We start from the raw sequence: 9,034 nt of genomic DNA on the forward strand, positions 1-9,034 counted from the left end.
ATGAAGAAGTGAAGGGCTTCATGTACGAAAACTTATCAGGTTCCATTATTTGAAAAAATAAAAATCATACGCAAGTCTGAACAGCTTTGTAGAATAAATACACGAGTTCAGTAAAGCTGTCGCTCTTCGTCTTCGTGTTTTCTTATTTCTATTCGGATCAGCTGTTTCGTCGAGGCCTGTCATATCGGTTTTTATTGATCGCTTTCTTAATTAGGCAAAGGCTGACCCGTCCTTAATACCAAACAGCACGCAACGTAAAGGGTCCTTGGATCGATTAGTGAAAAATGCGGAACTTAAGTGAAGCGAGTTTTCCGAGAATCGATACCGGTATCCGGGCTGATCGTATGCGGCTGGCTACTTAGGCATGTTGCAAAGACATTGAAAGTGAGGCGGGAATGGAGGGGTGGTTAGTATTTGGTCGTACGTTTCAGTGTGAACCATATATTCTCATCTTGAATTGTATTTGGAAGAGTTTTCTCAGGAATTCTCTATGGCGTAGTAGGGGTCCAACTTACCGTGAGGGGGATATTATAGGGGCCTCACTGGAAGGGGCACTCAATGGGGATTTATAATAAAATCATAACAAATATTATTTTACCTTCCTGAAATTCTAAACTGGGTACGGGGGAGCCTTGCGTGGGGCAGGGGCGCCTCTATGCCCCGGCCCCCTCCCTTAGTTATTCAATGGAAAGGTTTAGGGTGAGAGATCGGAACCCTCTTGCCGGACCCAGGCATCCATGCCCCAGGTCACTGCGCTCTTAGACTTTGGGCTCGTTCCTGGGTGGAGAATTTGAATCCGTCTTGGGGAGGGGCGGGGCATCCTGGTCAGAGAGAAGGGGCGCAGGGCCGGGTACAAGATTAAGTGATGAGCGAATGAGACGGTTAAGTCTGATGAATAAAAGCGGACATCATCAGACGACATTTCATGATTGCACGCATCGACCCGCCGTAACATGTCCTGTGCGTTTCCGCTGTACGCCCACACTCAATCCTGACAAGAACTAAGAATTCGAGACACTTGTATTCGATCGGTTTGAGTCGTACAAGGCTTACACCCGGACCTTGAGAGCAATCCTTCTACACGTAATAAAACGGTCATCAATACGCGAATTACAGCAGTACCGACCTCCCTTGTATCCTGGTAATTAAAATTATAGATTTCTGTCGTTCACTTTCTTATAGCTTGGCACCAGACCACGAACTTGACCAGCTCTTGCCCGTTTGTATGCAAGGCTTTTCCCGCATTGATAAATTCCCGCGGGAGAACGAGTTAGCGTTGCAATGCGCGTAATAGTCTCCGTCTATTAGCTTTGGTTTTGAGTTCTTTGGTCACGATAGTTTGTGTCCTTCTGTGGGCGGTTTTGAAAGATTTGTCGGGCTGCTTTCCTGGAAAACTCTTTTAAATTAAAGACAAAAGCCGTGCCGACTGTTGTTTGAAATGATTGCGGTTTATCTGATTATCTGTGTACTTGTATTGGATGTAATATTACAGTTTCATAAGGTGGCAGGGGCGTAGCAAGGTCAGTTGGGGGGGGGGGGCGGAGTAAACATTTCTTACAAAGGACGCACATCCTAGCTGAAATGTAGACACCTTTTTCTTTTGGGACACTTGGCCTCCGTAAAATCAATTTTTGTTGGGGGGGGGGGGGGGGGTGCTGGGCTGGTACCCTCTGTCGATGGGGGCGCTGCTCAAAACCAACGATTATTGACAGTATGAACATGTGCTTTTCAGGCACCCGTAACGGCCGATGGCACAAAAAAGGTACATTTTTTTTTAAACGGGCACTTTTTCGTAAAAAGGGCACCCGTTTAGAAAAAAAGGCACTAGTTAAAAAAAAGGGCACTCTTTACAAATATTGGGGGGGGGGGGTTAAGCGTTGGTGAAAAAAGGGCATTTAAATGGAAAAGGGCAGTCTGTGGGTGGCAGGCGTAATGTCATACCGTACGGTAGGCTTGAATTGCGGCTAGGCATTCGGTGGAAATGGAATCCTCATGATTGTATACAGTTGGAATTTATAAAAGAATGTTCACAACTACGTGCCAAATCGCAGGATTTTCCTGAGTGACCCCCAAACTTTTCGCAGGTTACCGTATTAAAAGTTACCGCTGATAATTTTTTCAAAGAAACGCTACTCTTTTATTACGTTAATGCTAATACACCAGCTACCAAACACTGTAGACCGCGAAAGCCGGCGAGCATTCCCTTCAAAATTATTTTGTGAATTTTCGAGGAAATTTAAATAGAAGATAATGTGATTGTCCATTGATTATCGATGAGGAAAACCATTGCTTTTGGGGGGGGGGGGTGTGCTGAACAACTCATCCCACTCAGAAAAATACGATTGACCACACCAAAACCAATCTGAACACCTGTTTACAAATAAGAATCACGTGACATGAAAGGGAAAATAAATAATTTTATGACGCAGTGCGGAGACCGGAGATGTGTGCTACATTTTCCAAGCAATTAAAAGTTAATCAGATTATCACTAGTAATTCACCATCGGGAAGAGCTGGCCATTCTGTTTATGTTGTCGGTGGCGTGAGTCGAAATTATTTACTTGGATGAATCTATATTTGTGTATACAGATACCATAATTGTGATACATTGTATAAGGAGTCGCAGATAATCGCTAACTGTTTCCGATTGTTATATCCAATCATTTTAATCTGCAGAGTCAATCAGTTCGATCCGGTTCAAACGCGAGTTTTCGTGAGGGTCAAAGTATTGTCGAAGCTTTGATTTCGGTGGAGTTCTTCAGAATTCCGACCCCCCAAAAATGTCGAGACCTTACCTATCATTGCTTGTTTCTGTAGCCTTGTTTCAAGCAAGTGACAGGTAATTTTCCTTATAAATAGTTGTTCGTTCTGACCTGCAAAACTTGCTTTCGGGAAAGTGGAAGTATACATCGAGTGGCCTTGTCGTTGACATTTGCAAACCACAAACCTAACCGCAACACCGGCCTTGAAAAGAAATGAACAATAATTGATTCACATCTATGCAATATATTCCTATAGTTTTCAGTTTTCCGCAGCCTTCTCTTGTAAACCGCAACAGGCTTGAATCTTGGGAAAAATGAAAACAAATATTGACTCGGAGAAATTTCGGAGAAGCTGAACAAAGATGTATTATTATATCGATCATAGAAACTGTGTTTACCTGCTGTGGAATCAAAAAGAGAAACGCGCCCTCCTTGGGAACAAGTATAAATAAAGGGAACCTGGATTTTATTTGTTAGTTGAAATAAAAAGTTGGTGAGGATTGATGTGGTTTATGGATACGTGTTTAAAGGTCCCAACCTATAAAGCAAAAGATTAAATGTCAGCGATAGACGCCAATTCTTTGGTTGTGTACAGGGTCTATGGAGAGTCGTAAATTTTCAAGTTCTATTTTTTTAACAAAATTGGAACTGTTTCTCAGTCCCAGATTTACGTCTTTTCAACATTTTTGCAAAGACTGACCATCATTGAATGATATGAAGTGGCGTCAGAATGCAACACTCTTTCCACAATTCCTCTTCTACAAATATTTTACAGCGTGAAGTTTTTAAAGCGGAACTTAAGTTTAACTATACCGTAGTACATCAAAGTTAGCTTTAGATCTGATGTCACAAACACCTATTGTAAGAATTCAACACTAATCCCAATCATACAGAACATCCCACATGGTGTAGGCGTTTAAAGGGAATGAGTTGGGTACCGTCCTTGGGTCCATCCAAATACCCTGCAGGTGCACGGTTTGCTACCTCGCGTAAACATTTATTTGTCAATTGATAGCTTGAATGGCCCCTCCCCCCTCCGTCAACAAAATAATGATTATGTCACCCGCGAGGGGGGGGGGGGGGGGTTGAATGAAAAGTACTCTATTCTGACTGGGGTTTTGGAGACAGTCAATGGAGTCTCTGCTGAAGTAGTAATTCTGTCCTCATGAAATATTCAAGCTTTGTGGAACCCCTCCCCAATCTTTACTAGCCCCACCCCCTGCAGCTCCTTCATATGACAACCAATGCATATTACGTGATGTTTATTTAGATCTCACGTTATTTTTTTGGCCTTGTTGATATAAAATTACTTGATAAGTTATCAGCTACACTGAACACTGCATCTAAAAAAAAAAAGAGTTCGTTCGCATCGAACTTCTCCGTCACAAACAATTACAGCAAGCTAATCTGTTTTACATTGTATGCATCATTACAGTAATCTATAATATAATCATCCATTTTAGACCCCTGGTGTTTTGGGGGACGCTTCAAAGCATACATTCCTGATATGATATGAGATGTGACCGGTGTTTGGTGAGTTCAACGCATAAATCACGCATAGTGTATGCGTTAAATTTGTGTGCCTGTCCGCTTTCAGGAATTAACCCTTGACGTTAGACACGGTCGATTACACGTGCGATATTGGAGCTTATGCCCCCAACGATGGAGTAAAAGTTATTGCATTACAGACCGACTTTGATATATTTATGGCTGATCATGATTTAGTCAAAGTGATAACCTTGTGATCTCATAAAGTACGAGGCATCTTGTCCTTGGGCCGTGACTGCCCCAAGGGGCTCGGCCGGGCACTCGATCCAATTCCCCCACGGACATCTCCCGAAGACGCGGTCTGTGAACGATTCAATGAATGAATGGACCCAAGTTTTCTCAGAAAACTCCAAATTCTTCACATTCTTGTCTTTGAGGTGTTATCCCTCCCGGAGATTTGTTTTATTCCAAAGAAGAAAACCTTCTGAAGTTTTTGGGGGTGGTCTTCTTCGCCCACATCAAAACACCTTCATCCCGTCAATTAAACCTAAGGTCTATTCACGATGTGCGTGATGACATAAGAAGAATGTGTGTTCCTCAAGAAGTGAACTCAATTAACCTTTTGCTCGGACGCTTGAGGTGTGAATAATCGCTCCTTCTTCTTCTTAATACGTGTACTAATGAGGCCAAATCCTTTATCATGTTTTCTTTACACGATTGCTATAAAGTCTTGATGGACGTGCCGGTAAGACACCCCCGGAAATCCACCGGAAATAATGTTCTTTTTAGATTTGGCCGGGGTATGACTTTCATTTATTTTTAGGTACATACAGGGTTCAGTTTTTTAAAGTTTGACACGTCTATATACACCACTAAACGCTGTCTGTTTAAATCTGTTCAGCTCTGTTACGAGGACATTCAAGTTTGAAATCGAACAAGTTTGAAATATACGGTTGTGCGTTCCATGTACATTTGAATTGAAATACTTCATATTTTGGCATTATCACAAATTGAGTTGAACGATATGTTCACGTGGCGGATTTATAGTAGAGCAAAACGTTTTTTCCGAGTACAGTGGATCCGTAAATCCCAAAATAAACGTGTATAATGCAAATCCTAAAATATATATATCAATTTAAAGAGGGTAGATCATAAAGGACAAATTTCATTGAAAGAATTTCCGAACTGTGTTTTGAATCCAGACGATGTTTACGTCATTATTACAAGGATGTAGGCTTATAATGAATGAACGAATGAGGAAGTGTCTCCATAGCAACCAACCCAGCCCAAAGCCTGAGTCCTAACAACTACAAACGTTTTGAACTTTTTCTTTGCATTTACACGGATACACGGTTACTGCGCAGGGTGTGATTGTGACGTTCTTTGGGCTCGGGTATGGGCGGATTTCCGGGTCATTCTATACCTATACTTGGCTCCAACACACCTCGATTTACAGTCAATGGGTACGATTGAGGATATTTCTGGTTTTCCGGGAAAAAGGTGCCCCGACCCACTCTCAGATCACCATGGTAATGGCCAGGCAGCCAACAAGGGTGGAAAGTGAGGAGAAACTGGAACGCACTGACTTTGGCGCCAAATAATCATGAACTGAGGTATTCTCGACCGTTTTATATAGCCGGATGACTCTTCGTATTACTGTCGCAAAATGACAGCTAAATTTAAACCAAAAACAAAAATAAAATGTCTGCATCTTAGGCCCAGCTCTATTTTGATTTTTTTGGAATCAAACAGGAGGACAAATGAAAGAGACACTTAAGAACAGGAGATACGGTGAAGATGCAACGGGGCAAGAAATTCATTCATTTCATAAAATTGTTGGTAACATGCTCAATGTATATTTGACACAATAGTCAGAGCCTTAGAAATTGATTGAAACGCAGATGTCTACGATAATGGCTCAGTCTTTGTAAAAGAAATCAATCGGTTTGTGTGTTTGTTTATTTATGTTAATATTTGTGAACAATATCGTGGCATACATGACTTGTATAACTCCTGTTTGTTTGCCCCTTCAAATCCGATTGGTGTGAGCAGCGGTAACCGTGCTGGGATGGGATCGGCAGAGTTGATCAAGGTTGATTAAACACACTGCAGAGATAATGGCATGTTCTGTGAAACATAATAGTGAAAAACTACAAATCATTGTGGACAATTTAACCTCATTATGGAGACTATAATAACAATAAGATTGCTAGAGAATCTGCACCGGGCTGATGACCTTGTCGGGGATTTCGGATAGTCGCTTGAATAAAAATGGGGGGGGGGGGATTAAAATAAATATAGTCGGTGTTCAATTTGTGTCACAGGTTCTCCGTAGCAAAACTAACGGTTGTTAAAGAGAGTTGTGGACCGAAATGTGATACGTATTATTAAAAATAGAGGTTTTCAAACAATGCAAAAATGCAATTGCTGTGTAAATAAACTACATAACAACACAAATTAGCATATCCAAATACCTACCTTGAAACAAGGATATTCTTTGAAATCACGATGATACCATCATGATACCATAAACACTAAAATATTATTTTAGGTGGCATTTTGTACCAGGCTATGATTGAAGAAAAACAATGGACCTTTTGATAGGTCATACTCCTTTCGTAGGATTACACAACTGAAAATCAGAGAAAAACATATTTTTAGCAGCCACGAAAAGGAGGAATTAAACGGACGTATTTACATGGGAAACAAAAATAGTGACTTCGCATAAAATTTCGCCCTGAAACTAAACTGAGTATTGTTCGCCGCGTTCAAGGGAAATGTTAGTCACTAGCAATAGAGTAGAATCACGCAATAACACCACCCATGCTTACCTTGGCAAAGAAGTATAGACATACACGGTGGATGTGTTTCAATGGATGTATTGTTGGTCCTCATTGTCCGTACAGTGATCATTGTGCCAATCGTACATGTACATGAGCCCGCGCTAAAGGGAAACATGGCAACGGGCCCTATCTCCAAGGATTAAATAAAAGATTAAACCACGATCGTTGTTCTATTTGTACGCCCTGTCAATCGTCACGCAAGGCGACTCTTCTCAGAAAATTATGACTGTTATGACAATTGCTAACAATTGCTTTTAAAAATAATTTTTTTTATAAAAAGCACGTGGATTGTGAAGAAAACATGAAGTTAAACAAGAAGTTCACCTTTTAAATGAAAATACGGACTTGAATTCAAGGTGAGGCCCGGGTTCGGTGTTATATTCTTTTGTGCCAACTTCACGAAACTTGGATGGCGCTCGACAGCTTTATAAGAATTCATTTATATAGTATTTGAGTAATTTCTTCAAAATTAATTGCGGTTTCGCTTTCGATGCCTTTCATTAAACGCTACAGAGTCCCTGGAAACTATGGGTGCATGCTTTGTTGTGCTTACAGAAGCATAGTGAACAAAATTCAACGAATCAAAATTGACTGAAGTCTTGGATCTTTGACATTTTGCCAACTCATAGCATGATACGTTCATAAAATCTCTTGGCAATTTCTGTATCGAAATATATCACAATTGCCCTACTTGATCAATGAAAATGCACGTATTTCCGACCCCCTCTCTCAATAAGCCCCGCCTATATCAAGGGAGTTGGACGGCGCCTTTGGTCAAGGCGCATACGAATTACAGTAGCCGCCTCTTTTCAAAAGTTGTTTATTCGGCGTCGTTAATCTAAGGAGTTATCGCTGGCAAATACCTGGTAAGTTTTATCCACCTAAACCTCTCTAGAATAATAACGTCAAGTAAAGTAAAAAAAAAAACCTCCCGCGAAAAGTTTGTTTGCACACTTTACTGGCAACGGATTTACGTTGACGACTTATTTACACGGATTTCAGATCTATTGTCCTCGGAAAGCCCACTATTTATTAGTCGTAGGTATAGATTGGAGATAAGTAATTGCTGCAAAATATCAAGCCTAGGGACACGAATCTGTTGAAGGTGGTCTTCGAAACCACACCCACGCATTAGACGAACCACCACATTCGACCACACCATTCCCCTTCACAAAGCCACAGATTTCTCTCAAAGTCAAAGTTCGACAAACTCGGGGCCTACGCCGTTCTGCAATCTGCCGCGCTATTTGATGGCCCGCCCAAGTTGTACACCGCGCACTTTGATAAAATCTCAACCATCTCTTCGCAAATATTCAACAATAGATACTAAATAAGTTGGGTCAGCATGGAAACCGCATTTTTGGATTACTTGGAAACCTCTCCGTGAAACGTGGGGTCTGTTATCGCTGATTTCTCATCTTACCATAGGGGAATTCATTTTGATAACAAACGATAATTCAAGCTTTTTGAAATCTGAGCAATTGAATTATTTGAATTCCAGGGACCTAAGAGTGATTGGTCTAACGAGCAACACTGAGCAAAGTTCTTGCCAGTGGCGTTGCTATTTTCGCAACTTTTCAGAGTAACTGGGTGAACCCTTGGCGGCCCAGCCCTTGATCAGGTGGCCGGCAGTGCAATTTTCGCAGAAATTTGATGATAATTTCTGTTTTACCCGGGTTGGGGACGACTCGGCATGCCCCTCCCCCTTTTCGAAATCGTGACTTGTAATTTTGCAAATCACGTACCCACAAAAAAGAAGGATCGTACTGCGAGTCATTAACGGAATTAAACCACGTGGATGTGCATCAGAGTCTAACCTGAACTACGCATTGTGCGTGGTTGCTGTTGTTTTGTGTGTGATGCCAAACCATGGCCAAACGTAGGCCAACCTGCGTGCATTTCCGTGACGTGTAGCGGGCCCGGCTGAACTTGATTGACACG

This window comes from Patiria miniata, unplaced genomic scaffold (genome assembly GCF_015706575.1).
Source record: "Patiria miniata isolate m_02_andy unplaced genomic scaffold, ASM1570657v1 HiC_scaffold_30, whole genome shotgun sequence".
Lineage (NCBI taxonomy): Eukaryota > Metazoa > Echinodermata > Asteroidea > Valvatida > Asterinidae > Patiria > Patiria miniata.